This window comes from Prionailurus bengalensis, chromosome A1 (assembly GCF_016509475.1).
Source record: "Prionailurus bengalensis isolate Pbe53 chromosome A1, Fcat_Pben_1.1_paternal_pri, whole genome shotgun sequence".
Taxonomy (NCBI): Eukaryota; Metazoa; Chordata; class Mammalia; order Carnivora; family Felidae; genus Prionailurus; species Prionailurus bengalensis.
This window is the reverse complement of record NC_057343.1, coordinates 48,175,876-48,194,285: the sequence shown is the minus strand read 5'-3', so window position 1 is coordinate 48,194,285 and position 18,410 is coordinate 48,175,876. Positions and strand designations below refer to the sequence as shown.

Here is an 18,410-nt window from a genome sequence, read left to right as displayed (position 1 = left end):
ATAAGACAAGGAAAACCACCTAGAAGTCAACTTTCTCTGAGCTTGACTTTCTCAAGTTTTGAGATTCCTGCTACTGGTTCAAAAGGAAGAAACATGTGTGTATGGCTGGAAAAATCGACACAATACTGGAGACATGTGTGTAGGATACCAATTGTTAAGGAGGGCTCCCGTAAGACTATGTTGCTAGGTGGTTAATAAATAAAAACAAACAAGAGTAACTGCAGAGGTGCTGAGTCTGAACATGACTTCTTGAACAGGTAAATCAATAAAATGCCAGTTAGTGAGGTAAGAAGAATGAGATTAAACATGCAAAGTTTACTTGTGTTTTTTTAAAAGAAGTAATTACACAAAGACAGGTGCAGTAAGAAGTCACTGGTGTAGAAAATGTAGAAAATCTTCCTAGGGAGATGACAGGAAGTTTGTTTTCAAGGTGGAGTTAAAAGGAAAGGGTTGAGCCATTGACACAACCATCCATGTATTTGTTCCTCTGAAGTTGGCTCTGTGGAATGGCCGTAGGCCCCCGGTACACAAACCAGCTATTTGTAGAAAACTGTACTTTAGAGACTGAAGCAAATTTCTCACAGCTTCCTACGAGGTGCCAGGACAACAAATCTGTGAACAAACAAAATGTTGCTTGGGTTACTACATGCAAACTGGAAGATTCACAGTGGTATGCAATGATGTTGCCTTAGACAGCTCCTCACTGGCTGCCGGGAGAAACCAACTCCCAAGGCACTCTGGTATTCAAAACGTTGCCCCAGTCACATCCCAACAACTTGTCCAGAGGTAACTACTGCTACTCCCTGGTCCAAAACAAATTGTTTTAGTCTGTCCAAACTTGTGAGTTCACTATCACCTCCCCCAATCTCAAAATACACACTGCACTTGCCCGTCCGGAATGTCTTCCTTGCATCTCTCCACCTTTCTAGCCCAGCTCCTTCGTGGGACTCTCTAGCTCACTACAGTTGAAAGGAACCTCTCTTTCTTCCTATAACCTTCAGGTTATAGGTTGGCCATGGTCTGGCGAGAGCATGCCTATATAGTTTTTTATCACAATGTGTCTTATCTGTTGGACCTAGCTATAAACTCCTTAAAGACAGAGACTGAGAATCATTCATTCTTGTTTTTATTCTCGCACGTAGTGGGGGCCTAACACATAGTCAGTGTTCAACAAATATTTGGGGACAGCTGTGGGAAAAGAAAAGACCCTGTATGGGGGAACCGACAGCCACTATAATAAATGCAATGTAGCAGCTGATACTGTTCTCTCTGCAACAGGAGGCTCTGTTTCGCCCAGGCGTTCAGTGAGCCAAGCTGACACAGCTCTGCCATCTTCAACAAATGGCTTCCAAGGTCAGTTCAATGACTTCCATCCCTGCCAGTAGGAAGAGAAGAAAAAGTAGAGACCCAGTGCCAGAGACTTTCCCTCAGGAAATGAGTGAGAAGTTGCACACATAAATTTTAAGCACATTTCTTTGCCTAAAACCTAGCTGCCAAGCTTGTCAAGAACTGCAGTCCTGAGGTGGGCAGCCATGTCCCAGCCACCGCCCTGTCACCAGAAAAGAAGGGGGAAAGAGGTTTCAACACATTCTGGGCACCTTTCCCACCTGCACACTAGTGAACGTTTTATCCAATGACAAAGGGTGTCTTCTATGCTGGAATCGGGCTTTTTAGGAAATGTCAACCTCCTGTCATCCAAGGGTAAATCCCAACTCTCCCTGTCCAGCTCTCACCATGGAGTGACCCAGAATCACATTTTAGGACTACGTACCGAGCAAGAGTAGCTCTCCCTCTCTCTACCCTCTTAGCAAGGGAGGAAACCCCTATCCTCTAACCTCTCCATTGTGAGCCATGTGAAAGATGACTCCTGCCCACCAGCTCACATTCTATCTGCTATCTCATCAAGGCTCTGGGGTGAGTGAGGAGTCCCCCTGCTGCTGACTATCAAAGACATTGGAGGGCCCACTCGTATCACCAGAGTCACACATACCTACTAAGTTTTATAGTAAATGTGCCCAGTGGCTCCAGTCCACTTACAGATATTTAGATGCTATCCGCATAATATCTAATTTTAATTCAATTCTAAAACATTTATTGATCATATATTATGACCAAAGCACTGTGTAGATAGCGAGATTTTTTAATGCTACAATGCCTGCCCTGAAGTTGTTCAGAATCCCGTGAGGGAGACGGATATCCGCAACCAACTCTATTACAAAATGCAACTGGGCAAGTCTCACCAGAGGTACGAGCAAAGTGACATGAGACCGTGACCAAAAGAGTAATCAATTCTCACCAGATGGCCAAAAAAGACTTCAAACATATTTATATAAAAAGGTTTCCTGGGGGAGAGAGATGTCACTTGAACAGGACCTCAAGGGATGAGGAGAATACTAACAAGTGGCAGAGACAGAGAGCAGCATGCCAGGTGGAGCATGAGCAAAGGCACCGAGGTGCAAGAGTGGAATGGGCTGTGCTCTTTGTCCCAGGGGGCTGGAAGGGCGCAAAGAGGACGACTTGAGCATGAAGTAGTTATGGAGGGATGGCTCCGAATGTGTGCAAACCTGAGCCAATAGGACTAGCCGTGACCCAGGATTTCTGAGAAGGGCCGCAGCTTGATTGATTCCAAGTAGAAGGAAGACAACTCTGCTGATGGTGACAAGAGGAGGTAGCGAGGTGAGGAAGACCAGCAGACACTCATAATGACCATTTATGGAGCACTAACTATCCAAGCGACATGCCAAGTATTTTACTAGCCTGCTCCTATTTAAGAGGAAGTCCTATTATTTCCCCCACATTTCAGCTGGGTAGTAACAGAAGTGGTACACTAAGTGCAAAGGTCTGTTCTAACTGCAGAGCCTGAGTGCTTTGCCATAGTAACCATCACACTCAGTCCTGTCGATGTGACAGGACTCCAGCCTAGAGACACAGAGGGACTACAGGAGGGCAAGCACCGTGGAGGGAGGGCACTGAACAGATGTCAGAGGGGAATCAAAAGAAGAATCAGGGCTGTGACTTGAAGGTGTATGAGACTGGAAGGAGGGCAGGATGATAAGCTCTGCTTAGACCCATGGAGTTCTGAGTGGCTAACAGAAAAAAATCATAGGGGCTCTTGGGTGGCTCAGTTGGGTAAGCATCCCACTCCTGATTTTGGCTCAGGTCCTGATCTCACGATTCCTGAGATGGAGCCCCAAGTCAGGCTCTGTGCTGACAATGCAGATCCTGTTTGGGATTCTCTCTCTCTCTCTGCCCCTCCCCCGCTCATGTGCACGCTCTCTCTCAAAATAAAGAAAACTTTTTTTTTAAATAAAAAATAAAAAATAAAAAGAAAAATGACTGAAACCACAAACTACCCCCGAGAGCTAGGTCCTGGGGAGTAAGGAGAAACAGGCATGGAGTCGTAAGTTACAGCATTCATATTTGTTGATCCTGAAAATTGAGCAGCATGTGAACAAACCAGACCAAAAAAGCAAGAGGCTGCCTGGTTGAACGCTAATGCACTGATTTGGAGGAAAAATTCAACTTGATTGACTGGCCTGCATTATACTGATAGCAGTAAATCCCTTTGGCCAAACAGAACTTGATTTAGCCTTAAAGGTATGCTATGTATTATCTCTTTGCATACCAAAATATTCATATATCATGGGAAAGTATAAAAAATTATGTTTTTCCTTTCAAAGAGTGGAATGTAAAATACCCAGCAAATCCTCCTGGATGGCGCCTGAGTGAATGTATTCCTTGTTATTTCATTTAAGCTGCTAAATATCTATTAGAGTAAAATTATGGGCTCTTTGAATGTGGAGTTTCCACTTGTAGCTTCCTGAGCACTGAGCCTGAGCCCTCTGTTTTATAAGGCAGATCTGCCTCGCGACAGTGATTGCCTAGCAAGTGGCCAATGGTCCCTACGAGAAGTTGTTTCCTTTACATCTTAAACCAGAGGGATTTATAGAACCAAAACCACAGCCCAGAGCTTGGATGGACATAATGACAAACCAAAGCCATCCACTGATGTTACACTTTCTTTGGAAGACCTCAAGACGCTGGCAATTAAAACTATCTAAGCATGTCACTCTGTGACCTTCACTTTCATGAAGGTGCTGCTCTCTCCAGAAATGACCTACCTACTTTACAAAGTCAGGATGACTCCTTTCTCTGTGAGCTCTTTCCACTTACCTACAGGGTGTATTTCAAGTTTTTCAGGTGAGCCGCCTTTGTCCTTTGCTGAGCAATGAATGGAAGTGGAGGGTGGGGTATAACTCAATGCTTAAAAAAAAAACCCAAAAAACAAAAACAAAAAAACCCCTCTTCCCTTTATTCAGCTATACGAACTTTCTCACCGCATATAATGAACAAATGAACAAATGCAAGTAAGACGTTAAGATCGGCAGCTTTATCAAAGCACGCTCTGTCAGGTTGTGGGGGAGGATATTTGCCAAATCAGAACACATAAACTTTTAGTATAGAAACCAGAATATGAATTAAGCTCATATCACTCAAAAAGAGCTGAATGCATCTGAAACCAAAGTACACTGTCAGCCACCTCCACTTGCTCCAGGCGCTGATGCCTTGATTAGCTATGCAAGAAGCTACCTGCTATTTTAGAATTATATGAAGTCACCTCAGGGTATCTACAAGCTTCTCACGCACAAGATACTGACTTTTTTCCTCCTTCTTCTTGGCTTAGAGCACAGTTGTTGCTACATCCAAGTAAGTACTATATCATGGATTGTTACTGCCTAAGCTGTCATTAAGGCAGCTCGCCTTCTCAGAACAATCAGCCTGCAAACAATAATGGTTTGTTGTTAAACCCCCCTGAGACTAAAAGACACCTCGTATTTTTTTTTCAGGTAGACAGTGCTCCCCTAAACGATTCGGAATCTGAAAGCTTCATTTTGAAAGAGGAATTTTTTTTTTTTTAATAATAGAGAACACTCCTTCCACCCTATTTTTGAAAAATAACTTACCTTCTCTCCTGAAATAGTAACTAAATTTATAGGAACGAAAGAAGAGCTCACGTGATAGGTAGCTAACCAACGAAGCCGCCAGTGTACGTAGTATTTATTCCAGGTACCACGCAGTTCAACATGTTTCTACCTGAGGTACATAGATTCTGTTTTGATACTGGGCTGCTCAAAAACATTTTTAGGTGAAAATGGGATCACGAAAGTGAAGGATTGACAACCCCGGTCTCCAAAAGCCAAGGTTAATAAGGGCTTTTGTATGGTTTCCTAAATAAATACATTAACACAGTCAACCTTTGACCTGTAATGCCCTTAATCTCTCAGCCCCAAGCTTCTCTCCAGAAGGGTGTTAACAATTTTGCCAAACCAAGCAGTGCCAAAGAGTGCTGAGCACTATGGGCTAGACCGAAACCACCTTAATCACTCACCTTTCCTCCTGCCAGATTTCCAGAGTGTAACTAGTCAAACTGTTCTTAGATTTCTCAGGCTTAATCTTCCCCACAAAATTTGAGTGTTTCACATAAAAAGGAAAAGCACTGGATTTCTGCTGCTGCTCATTTAGCCCAGACGCCCTTCCCAGCTCGACCTCCGGGTCGCATCGTCAGAATGTTCCGAATCCTAGCGCCCACCTGCTCTAAACCCAGATTGTAATCCCTTTCAACTAGACCCGTGTTTTCTCCTCACTGCTGTTAGCACGTATGGCCAGTGAGTCCAATCTTCCTCGAGGCCTTAATAAAACTTCCCTTACTGCACATGCAATTATTAAGCGTGCAATTTATATTTCCAGGTGCACAAATTTCTCATGCAAATCTCTTTGACCTGAAGTAACCGAATGCTCCTTAGAAACATGAGTCGACCGCTTACTCAACAGATCCTCAGGAAATGTCATCAACCACATCTCATTCTCCCCAACTTCAAATCACCATGGCTTACTTACACATATCTGAAACCAAGGCTAACTTCTCAGGGCCTATCATGGGTGAACTGAACCACAGCTACGCACCAGGTTTAGCTTTTGTTTCTGTGGCTTATACAAGTAAAGAAGGTGACTAAAATCCAAGCGTCCCACTCCTGCGACACAAAGACTATTCGGCTGCTGCATGGTTCTGACCAAGGCTGTTCTCATCACATATGCTGCAAAAAAAAAAAAAAAAAAAAAAAAAGAGACGGGGTGTTGGGGGGGGGGGCGAAGGGGGGGGGGAATCTGAAACAGTGATTGCTGTCTTTCAAAACTAAGCCAGATGCTTTAAAGCACAACTCCCAAATCAAACTTCCAAATGATTAGTGAACATTTAGGGGAGGGAGAGGAGGAACCCGAGAGTCCTCCCCTGTGAAGTTGTTGAGTATCTCTGGGTGTGGCCCAGGGACCCCCACAGGAAGTTGAGTGTCCCAGAAAGATGACAGTTATGACCCTTGACCTTCTATTCCCGGCTCAACGAGGATTAGTTCACTTCAGCATGCAGGAAAATTGAGGGCACTTTTCTAGTGCTAATTCTGAGGCACAGAAGCCACCAATGGAAGGTCCATGAGCACTTCCTCTATTAATATTACCTCAGCTCCAGGAAACAATAGATGACTGCGCTTGAAAGGCTCCCCTTGTCCCTGGAATCAAAGAGAACACTTTGTCATTGGCTAATTACTTATTTATTCATTCAACAAATATTTATTCACAGTATACTAGGTTCTTGGGTACATGCATCATTACACTGGAAACACACTACAGCAGGAAAGCCTGGCTAAATAAATGCCAGTTTCCTTCTTTCTTCTCTCAGGGTAAATACATTCTAATTGAAAACAATGAACTGACAGGCGATCCTTTGAGGACTGCCTTTAACTGAATTCAAGCTATAACATGAAGGCTTGGGGGAGGCTCCAAAGTGTTGATTCCTTGTTCAAATTACCTCATTTCCAAGTGGATACTGATAACCGGAGTTACGGCAGGACGGCCTTCTGTACGTGAGAAGTAAAGCTCCTTGTACTATCTGAAGGTTCCTTGCAGGATTTCTTGACACAGAATGTCGTTAAATTTAAAAACAAATCATAACAGTTTTTTTTTTTTCTCCTCAGTCTCCAGGTGTAATTTGGCCCATGTAAATTGTTTTTTCTTAATAATGTAAAGAGTGACATGATAGATTTGATAAGTAGCATTTTATTATAAAATCAACAGGTAATAATTACCTAGGTGACTCATGATGAGGTGTAGAGGTGTTCTTAGCCTATCTGAAAAGGAAGAAAAGTTCATTAAAGTTCAAGTGTACAGAACACAAATCTGGAGGCCTGGGCTTTTAAAAATTGCCCAATTTCACAAAGTATATGTTCCCTTAAAATCTGATTCTCACCAAGAGTTTGTGAATGCACAACTTAAATTAGTCATGTGAAGGGGAGCGGATTAGTTACAAGATGGGAACCCTGCCATTCTCCTCTGTTTACCACAGACCAACAGGGGTTGAGTTACAACTGCTTATTATTTCTGAAGATGTACTGTTACATAAACACGAACATGAAATTCTCAAAATGGACCCTACCTAAGAACAATGACCCTTAGAAGTGTCACTAAGAAGTAAGCCTTATGCCAGTCATGCAGATTCTCATCGTTCCCCGTAGCTGCCTCTAACATAAGATGTCACTCCCGTAGTTCACACGGAGTGGGAGGATCTAAAGGCTGATGGGAGAATACAGGGTCATTAGGTGAACATGCTAGCAAAAGTCCTCTCTGAAATGGATTGAGTATCTTTAATCCTGTATTCTGGCCTCCGATGATTTATGGCTCTTATTTTCTTTTCTCTCTTTTCCTTGTAAGGCTTGCCAAAGTAGACTTTAACTCTGCCTTGAAGCAGGCAAACACGGAGTTCTGTCTTCCTTGATGAATCGGATTCTTGCCAAAGTGAAAGCTTCAATGACAAAATTATTCTCCAAAGAAGGGACAAGGTGATGGTCTAAAAGACTGAAGAAATACCACTGAGTATTCGACTATTAGAGTTTAGAAAAGTAAGAGCTAGGCCATGATCCTCCCTCCATGCCCCATTTCTGACCCCTATCCTGCCCCAATTCCAGCCCAGTTGTAGTAAACAAAACAAAACAAAACAACCCTGCATGTATGTTAAAACTGATTTGATTTGATTCATTTTTAGGCAGGACATTAGAAGCTCTGCCCCATCATCCTTTGGTTGTCTCACTTTAAATGACAAGGAGCTGCCTGGTTGCATCCTCTAATCCTTCACCTTCCTCAACCATAAATGCTTTAGCTCTATGCCAGATTGTGAAGTAGGTAAAACGTACTTCTGGCACCCTATCACATTCATTCGTGAGCTCTTCTCCATCCCCAGCCACCCCCAGCCCTCCAGAGCTCCATGCCACTCAGGCTTCCTCATCTTAGGATGCAGATATGATAAACAAATATATTCGAAACTGCAAGAGACCTTATTTTTCTCATTCTTCTCATGCCTACAATTATAAATAGAAGCTTCCTAATTTCTCTCTTCACCCCAGACCTTTACCCCGAGTTGCAGAGCTACATGTTCAACAGTTTATTGGACATTTTCACTGGTATATCCAACAAATACCTTCCTTTAGAAATATAGTTTTCTGTGGGAATGCAAGCTGGTGCAGCCACTCTGGGAAATAGTATGGAGGTTCCTCAAAAAACTAAAAATAGAACTACCCTACGACCCAGCAATTGCACTACTAGGCATTTATCCACGCGATACAGGTGTGCTGTTTCGAAGGGACACATGCACCCTCACGTGATTTGTACTAGTTTACAGCAGCACTATCAACAATAGCCAAAGTATGGAAAGAGCCCAAATGTCCATCGATGGATGATGGATAAAGAAGATGTGGTATATATATGCAATGGAGTATTACTCAGCAATCAAAAAGAATGAAATCTCGCCATTTGCAACTACATGGATGGAACTGGAGGGTGTTATGCTAAGTGAAATTAGTCAGAGAAAGACAAAAATCATATGACTTCACTCATATGAGGACTTTAAGAGACAAAACAGATGAACATAAGGGAAGGGAAACAAAAATAATATAAAAACAGGGAGGGGGACAAAACAGAAGAGACTCATAGATATGGAGAACAAACTGAGGGTTACTGGAGGGGTTGTGGGAGGGAGGGATGAGCTAAATGGGTAAGGGGCACTAAGGAATCTACTCCTGAAATCATTGTTGCGCTATATGCTAATTTGGATGTAAATTTTTTTTTAAATACAAAATAAAACAAGTTGAAAATTATATATTTTTTTTTTCTGTATTAATTAGTGGGGCATTTTTCCTTCCCATGACCCAAATCAATAGCCATAAAGTTGTACTACACACTATTTTTTCCTTTACCAACAAAGTAGTTTTCAATTTCTGTCTATCCTACCTTTTATTCAATTCATTAACAAGTATTTATGGAGTGCCTACTCTGTGCCAGGAATTTTTTTTTTCTTTTTCTTTCTTTCTTTATGAGAGAGAGAGAGAATCCCAAGCAGGCTCCATGCTCAGCATGGAGCCCGACATGGGGCTGGATCCCACGACCATGAGATCATGACCCAAGCCAAAAATCAAGAGTCAAACTCAACCGACTGAGCCACCCAGGTGCCCCTATGCCAGGAATTTTTCTAGGCTCTTGAGATATACCAGGAAACAAAATAGGAAAATATTCCTGCTCTCCTGGAGTTTACATTTGAGTCTGGGGAGACTAGCCCATTAATAACAATGGTGATAATGATGATGACAATGACGATGATGATAAATACATAAACTTAAACAGTGTCTTAGAAGATGAGAAGTGCAATGGAAATTTCTTTTAGGTAGAACAGCGCTAAGAGGAATGCAAGTTCCAGTACAGATGAGCATCAGGCAGTGGGGGGTAAAATTGTTAAAGAGTGTAAGTCAGCCTCATTGAAATGATATTCAAACATGAGAACATAATGGTATCTGGAGAAAGACTGTTCCTAGCAGAAGAAATAGCCAGTGCACAGGTTCTACAATGGGAATGTTCCTGATATGTTCAGGGAACAGCAAGGAGGTCAACATGGCTGGAGGAAGTGAGAAGTGGGAAAGTGTGCAAGGGGGGACCACAGGGGGACTGTGGGCCAGATGGTGGCTGTTCTTCACCAATGTAAGAACTTGGGGCTTCACCCTAAGACTAATGGCAGTATACTGTAGAGTTTTAATTTTTTGCTTATAATTATTCTGGCTACTGCACTGAAAATTGACTCTGAGGGACCAAGAATAGAAGCAAAAAGACCAATTAGGAAGTTATTATAATAATCCAAGTGAGAGATAGTGATGAATTGAGTCAAAGTGGTTTTAACAGAGGTTATAGGAAGTGACCAGATTCTACATATATTTTGAAGGAAGGTCCAACAAGATTTCTTTTTTTCCTTTTGGTCTTGTTCTTCTTTCTCTTTTTGTTTTGAAATAATTTAAGATTTACAGAAATGTTGCCCCAAAAATATCGTTCCCAAATATTCTTCACTCAGCTTCCCCGAATGTTTACAATTTATATAACAGCTATGTGATGTTTATAACAGGAAATTAACATTATATAATACTGATACAGAACCATTAACTAAATTATAAATGTAATTCAACTTTCTACAGTTTTCTCCCAATGTCCTTTTTCTATTCCAGGATCTATTCTAGGATCCCACACTGACTGCATTTACTCAAATAAGTAAGGATCAATATTAGCACATACTTAAGGATTTATAGAACAAAAATAGGGACTCAAGTCCTTGTGATCCAGATGAGTACCTTTACCACTGTTCCATGCTGAAAAACAAGGTAGACAATCTACAACAAGTAGAAGAGAGAAAAGTGCTCAGGTAAACTCTGGGTGGAAAAAATCACTAGCCTCTGTGCTTTCACCACCTGAAGGGACTCCTAGGTGGTTCCAGTATTATATTATTCTGAATTTCCATTTTGGCACTCTAATTTAAAAGAAAACTTCAACTGGATCATTAAAATGAGGGATCCATGCTGTAGATACCTATGACTTTTTTTCCTTAGGTCAGTGTTACAAACTTGCTTGTTTTCAATGTTTTCTCTTTAACAACATTGCACTTTTAACTCCCTTGGGTGAGGGGCTAAGAAGAAAGACAGAAGCAATGACACCAATGCTCAGCGTTCATTCCCTATATAGGGAGCAATAGAACTGGAACCCAAAGAATGAGAACCTTTCGGTAATTAGTTTCGTTTGGTTGAGTCTGGGTTCCTATGCCCCACTTTACAGAGAAAAGAGATCACTAGAAAAGAAGTGCATAGCACAGCTTGAACCTGTGCATCAAGAAAGCAGTGTCTGAAGTAAATCCCAGGCTATATGCATTTGGGGTTCAATCAGCTATACCTTCTATAATCTACATTTAGTTGGCTGCACAAAGAGATTCTTATCTGTAATCATGACCTGGGGGCACTGCAAGATAATCATTAAATGTATTCACTAAACTGTACTTACTAGGGCAGAAAATTGGAAAAACATACCTCAGAAAGATTTTCAAACAAAGGTTGAAATTTAAAAATGGTTTTCTACTTCATCTTCAGTTAATTAAAAAAATTTTGCTCTGTCACACCACCACAGTTTGTAATAGAATAGAACATAAAATGAAAACCATTTGTCTCTATATGATTCATTTTAGCAAACACTCGTTCAGTGCAGGTATTTTGTTACCTACCAGCAGTGTATGAAAATAAATATGAAATAGCCCTACCATTTAGAACACGCTTAGCAAACTACAGTCCGCAGTCCAATCTTGTGTTTGTGTGGGCTAAGAACTAAGAATAGTTGTCAGATTTTTTTAATGGTTGGTGGTGGTGGGGGGGGGGGTGGCAAAAGAAGAAAAATATTTGTGACGTGTAAAAATTACATGAAATTCAAATTTCTGTTTGTAAGTAAAGTTTTATAGAAATTCAGCCACACTCGTTTCCTCTATAATTTATCTATGAACGCTTTCACATTAAGATGGCTGAATTGAGTAGTTAACACAGAGACAACTGTGGCCTGCAGTCTTCTACAGAAAAAATTTGCCAACCGTTGCTTGAGAAGCTCACCATCTATCGTGGGATAGGGTTACACATATACACTTAGTTTTCATAACACATTTAGTGCTGTGACAGAGGTATAAGAAGAGTGGGAAATTCCTTCTACCTGTAGAAGTCAGAATTTAAGGAGAAAGAAGGCAACGGAGAGTGATGAAAAGGCAAGGACACAGAGGATGGAAGCACACCATAGGGACAGAGAATAACAAACCCATATTGTGTCTGGGAGAAGTTGTGTAAGTAGAAGTGGAGAAAGAAGTGGGAGATGAGATTAAGAAAGTACCTGAAATCAGATTAGGATTTCTAATCCACTCAAAGATTGTCTCCCTGTAGATGGTCATTAAAGATTGTAAAAGCAGAAGTACTTGATCAGATCTGTGTTTTAGACAGATAACTCTAGCAGAAGGGTGGAGACAGGAGAGGGACTGAAATCCTGAGAGAGTAGAGGCAGAGAACCAGATAAGGGCTATTGCAACAACCCAGATGAGAGATGATGATCTGACTCAAGACAATCTATCATCCAAGGGCAGGGTGGAGTCCAGAGGTGCAATAGCATTTCAGACCCACTGAATTGGTGACTGACTGGATTTGAAAAAGAGAGGGGAGGATACTTGACTGAATTTCTGAGCTGCGCAAAATCAATCAATGAATGTCTTGAAGCAAAATAGAAAACCAAGAGGAAAAAGTAACTATAACAGAAACAATCAAAGCTTTCCCACATCTCCTTTCGGTGAGAATAAGATAACAAGCTCTGTCTGGGGTACCTCAGGCTTGAGGTGCCTATGGATATCCAGGTAGAGTGGAATATGGCTGAGTCAGCTTGATGACCTCTGAAGGTCAGCAGCAAAGAGGCACTGGATGAACCTACGAAGTGCATAAGAGTATTCCAGTCAATTTTACTTTAGAATATCATACCCAGATGCCTTTTTCCTTGTTAAACTATAAAATAATCCTGTTTAATTGAATAGGCACTACATATCCTTACAGCCTGGGTTCCTTGCCCCATTGGAAAGATTAAGCAACCACCCCACTGCTACAGCCTATTCAAAGCCATAAACATATTAGGTAAGAAACAAAGAAAGAAGGACATTAATTATATTCAATTCAATTATATTCATTAATTATATTCATCTTTAAGTGATTTAACATCTTCTGCTATAGTACTACAATAAAGCAAAGTTATGGTTATCTTAGTATTTAAACATTAACACCAATATCAAATTTTAAATTGAGTTAAAAAAATAAAATGAGTATATATGTAGGACATAGAACCTATAATTTGCTTTAAATATGATGTTAAACATTTGGCAAACAGAAACAAATAAAAATACTTGATTGCATTGCAACTCTAAGCGCAAAGACCTGTCTATCCTACTGTTACTGGAAAGTGAATCCGAATTCCACTTGCCCAGGGCCAAGTTGCTTGGGTGTGGGTCATCCACAAGGTAAAACCACAAGGCATAAGACTGGTAGGATTTGGTTTCCTTCTTCCTTAGTATCACAGTGGGGGGCGTTTGGGAAACACAGCGTTATGAAATGTGAAACATATTTTGATACAGTGGACTCCCTCGTCTTTAATCCAATAAGGTATCTTGTACATTTTCAAGAGAGGGGTACTCTTGGTTGCATTTTCTAAACTTATTTGATCACAAAGTAATTTTATCAAAGTATCTAACAGAACTAGTCCACCATGGAAGCCATATTAGGAAACAATCTATTAGTTACCTCCAAGAGCTATATACTTCTTTGTAGGCAACTTTACCCACTACCATCATTCAATAACGACTTATTTGCTGATTATGAGCAAATTTATATCTCTAGTTGAGTTCTTTGTCTCTTGAACTCCAGACAAGTGTCTAATAAGCATCACCACTTGTTCTGGAAGCACTGAAAAAATCTGTATGTCAAAAATTGACACCAACATTTCCATCTATGTTTCTCTCCACCAAACACACGCATGGGCACACTCACACTCACATTCATATTAACATATAATCTTCTGAGTACTCACAATCTCAGGAAATAGTATTTACATATGGCCAGTTGATTAAACAAGAAATCTGGAAGAAATCTTTGAGTTATTTTCTCCTTCACCATCAATACCCATTCATAAAAGCCTGATGTGATTACTTCTGAAATATCCCCATGACGTAGACAGAGGTTACAGGGCATTGAAACACCCACGATATGTGCATTCTATTTTATATAAGTTATACTTCAACAAATACAAATATTTCAGTCTTTTGATACCAAATAATTCAAGTACCTTTAAATCAGAAAAGATAAGTTAGTTACTGATTCTCAAATGTAAATCATTGCTGAAGTAATCATTTTGATTAATGAATTGAATGAATCACCTAAAATTCTGCTGTTATGAATCAGTGATCTTCTCATGGTTGTAAGTGCCAATAAAACTCAAACAAGTCAGATCAGTACATGCCTAATAAAAAGCAAGCCCTCATGTAAACCTCAACACTGCTAGGTAAGATTCGCCAGACAAATATTTCATCTCCAAGTCAAAGCTAGAGTTTGCTCAAGGACCTCAACATGGTGTCCCCCTAGCTGCCTTTTCACCAGTTTAAGAAAGAAAGAACTAGGAATTACAGATAGAATTTCACCCCCACATCAAATCCTGTTATATATTTGGCAAAATACCCTTGTAGACTATCTTAAGGCCATAAAAAAAAAAAAGGCCCTTTTTGTTACAAATTTATTTTATTTAAAAAAAATTTTTTAATGTTTATATTTATTTTGGGGACAGAGAGACACAGAGCGGAGGAGGGGCAGAGAGAGTGGGAGACACAGAATCTGAAGCAGGCTCCAGGCTCTGAACTGTCAGCACAGAGCCCGACGAGGGTCTCAAACCCACGATCTGCGAGATCATGACCTGAGCAGAAGTCAGACACTTAACCGACTGAGCCACCCAAGCGCCCCTTTATTTATTTTTTTTTATCTACATCTTCAATCCTGATATTGACACACATATAGGGGAGAAAATCCATAACATTTCCAAAAGAACCTAATATTTTTCCTTCACTCTGAATTCCTCCAGAGCCAAATATATTCAAGAACCCGAAAGGCAAAATATAATTTTGATATTGGTTTTAAAGGCTGTAACAAAAACCAAAATAAGAGTAGTTTAAACAAGCTATAAATTTATTGAATTTCCTCATGTAGGAGCCTCCATGGAAGCTTCCAGGGCAGGTAAGCATGGGTACTCCAGAGTCCTGAGAATACAGGATTTTTCATCTACTGGCTTTGCCAACTTTATCAGGCAGCTTCCATCTCTTGTTCAATGGCAAATTTAACCCTTACCATCTGCGATGGTTAATTTTTATGTACCAACTTGACTGTGCCATAAGGTACCCAGATATTTGGTCAAACATTGTTTTGAGTATGTGTGGGGGGGGGGGGGGGGGAGGGGGGGTGTTGAAAAAGGTTAACATTTACATCAGTAGACTGATAAACCAGATAGCTGTCCCTTTTGTGAGTGGCTCTCACCCAATCACTAAAGGCCTGAACAGAACAAAAAGGCTGACCCAAATGAGAACAAATTGCTCTCTACCTGACACCTGAGTCTTCACTCAGGGACATCAGTCTTCTCCTGCCTTCAGACTCAGACTCAGACTGGAACTTACACTCTTAGCTATCCTGGTTCGCAGGCCTTCAGACTGGAACTGGAACATCACCATCAGCTTCCCCAGGTCTCCAGTTTGCCAACTGTAGAACTTGAGGCATCTCGGTCTCCACAATCCAATTATTTATAATAACTCTCTCTCTCTCCCTCTTCCCTCCCACCCCTGCACGTGCACGTACACACACACACACACACACACACACACACAGAAACCCTTTTAGATTCTGTTTCTCCGGAGAACCCAACCAATACAGACTTTGATACTAAGAATGGTTCTCTAGGAATAGAATTTTAAGAATGAGTTCTCTGAATTGTTTCTGGGGTTTCTGGAATGGACCCTCTAATATGATTAGATTTAAAGATGCTAATTACTCTATTTCTAGTAGTAGAGAGGGCACTGATAGTCCATGGATTGATCTGGTAATAGCAACACACTAAATATCTCCACTGGACACTTCTAATCAACTAGTGTAAGAAGCTAGGAGCTGGGTCACCATGTATATGAAACTTTTCAACATTTTTGGAAAACTAACAAGTTTAATGAGATTACCTTGTTGCTCCTAATGTCACTGGACAAAGTCGTAAAATAAAAGGATGAGCTCAGGGATTAGAATTCCTAGCTCAAGTGCTGCATACATTACCTGAGATCTTCTATGTGTGCCCTAGAGAGAACTGTATCTTCTGTAGCCACAGGGTCAAGATTGCTGAAAATCTAGTGTAGGATCTTATCCTGTGACTAGCTGAATTACAATGCAAGCCCAACTCCCAGCCTCATAAAGTGCCTACTGTTTAGTGACAGTATTGGATGGGATCCTGTAAGTTGGAACGGCTATGTGTGAGTCAACCCTGATAAAGCTGGAAATGTTGAGTCCCTAAATTCTGAAAAGTCTTCTTTGAGGGAATTAACCCAGTCTGAGGGAATTAACCCTGCATTGCCCGAGGAAACTGAAATGGTCTCATCTGATGGAGGTGCTATAAAAGACAATCCTGATTCTCCTCCGAACCCACCCCTACCACTCCTTTTTGTTTCTAGACCTCTAACTGAACTGAAGTCACAGCAGGTCCCTAGAGGTGAGGTAAAAAGTGTGACCCATGAGGAGGTCTGCTCTACTCCAGAAGTATTTGAGTTTTCGACTTTATACGGATTTCTAAATGAGGGACCTATGTAGGAACAGATGTTGAGGGTGTGGGGTAACAGTGGAAATTGAGCCAAATTCATTGATACAGACTCACTAAGATTCTGCAATTAATTAGATTAATTAGATTCTGCAATTCTGCAATTAGATTCTGCAATTAATGTTGCAGCTCAGGGAGTTAAGAAGAGCTCTAACAGTTTCATTGGTTGACTAAAACATAGACCGAGAGGTGGCCCACAGTGAGTGATTTAGAAATGACAGATCTGCCTTGGCTTAATGTAAAGGAAGGGATTCAGAGATGTGGGGAGAGTGGAACGTTAGAATGAATTTGTCATTTAAGGCCTACTCTCCCACATCAGAAGCCTAGAAAGCATACTTTTTATCACAACTGTGGAAACGAAATTTGTGAGGAGAGCCCCAGCATCCTTGAAAAGCTCTGTGATCACTCACTCTTTTCTGTAGGCCAGACCTTAGTAGGGACTAGGTCACTGACTTGGGAAACCTAGATACAATGGAAGTAATTGGAACCCCGGGCTGGCAGGGCCAGGTGGCAGCATTCAGCCTCCAGGCGCAAGGTGGGCATGGCAACTGTAAGAGACAGCAGAGTAAAAGCAGCAATCAGGATAGTCTGACCTGTACATCACTATGGCACTGGCTATTTGATCGTAGTATTTCTAGAGGTGAAATAGACAAGAAGTCTACTAAATTCTTCCTTGATCTGTATAAGGAATTGATCTGTTGGAATTGATCCTTGATCTGCACTGCCAAAAACTTATACTGTTCATTTTTCTCCTAGCCTTCCCTAAAGGGATCTCGGGCCTTTTACCAAGGTAACTGTTTTATGGGGAGTACTGGACACTGGCTCTGAATCGACACTAATTCTGAGACTCAAAACATGACTATGGCCTACCATCATAGAAGGGGCTTATGGAGAAAAATCAAAGGAGGCTTATCTCATAGTGGGCCTTGTGAGTCTCTAAACCCATCCTGCGGTTCTTTCACCAGTTCCAGAATGCATAATTGTAATAGATACACTTATTAACTGGCAGAATCCCCGCACTTGTTCCCTGTTCTGTGGAGTGAGGGTTATTAGGGTGGAAAAGACCAAATGGAGGCCAATACAGCTCTCTCTGCCTAGGAAAATAGTATGCGAAATGCAATACTGCCTTTCTGGAGAGATTGTAGAGGCCAGTAATACCCTCAAGGACGTGAAGGATGCAGAAGTGGTGGTTTCTATCCCACACCCATTCAACTCACCTACGTGGTCTGTGCAGAAGACAGAAGGCTATTGGAGAATGATGGCGGATTATCATAAGCTTAACCAGGCAGCGACTCCAGTTGTAGCTACTGTACCAGGTATGGTTTCACTGCTTCAGTAAGTTAACACACTTTCTGGTCACTGGGATGCAGATACGCTCTTTTTTTCCAATTCCTATTAATAAAGACCACCAACAGCAGTTTACCCCCAGCTTCAGCTCCAAGGCCAACAATATACTTTTACTGCCCTGTCTCTAAGGTGTATCAGCTCTCCAGGCTTACGTCAGAATTTAGCTCTTGGTGACTGGCCTTTTTCTGGCTTATCTTCATCTTCTTGATGTGTCCTCACATGGTGGGAAAAAAAGCTATCTAGTACTCTGTCCTCTT

At 41.2% G+C, this 18,410-nt stretch overlaps 1 long non-coding RNA gene across 1 annotated transcript; it reads right to left on the bottom strand.

Moving 5' to 3' along the window:
* Positions 1–3,266: 3,266 nt before the first annotated feature.
* LOC122483456 lies at positions 3,267–8,619 on the bottom strand. Its single transcript, XR_006297402.1, has 3 exons — positions 6,863–8,619; positions 6,513–6,563; positions 3,267–6,095 (listed from the first exon to the last, which is right to left on the bottom strand). It is a non-coding gene; the product is annotated as an uncharacterized LOC122483456 (long non-coding RNA).
* Positions 8,620–18,410: the final 9,791 nt, after the last annotated feature.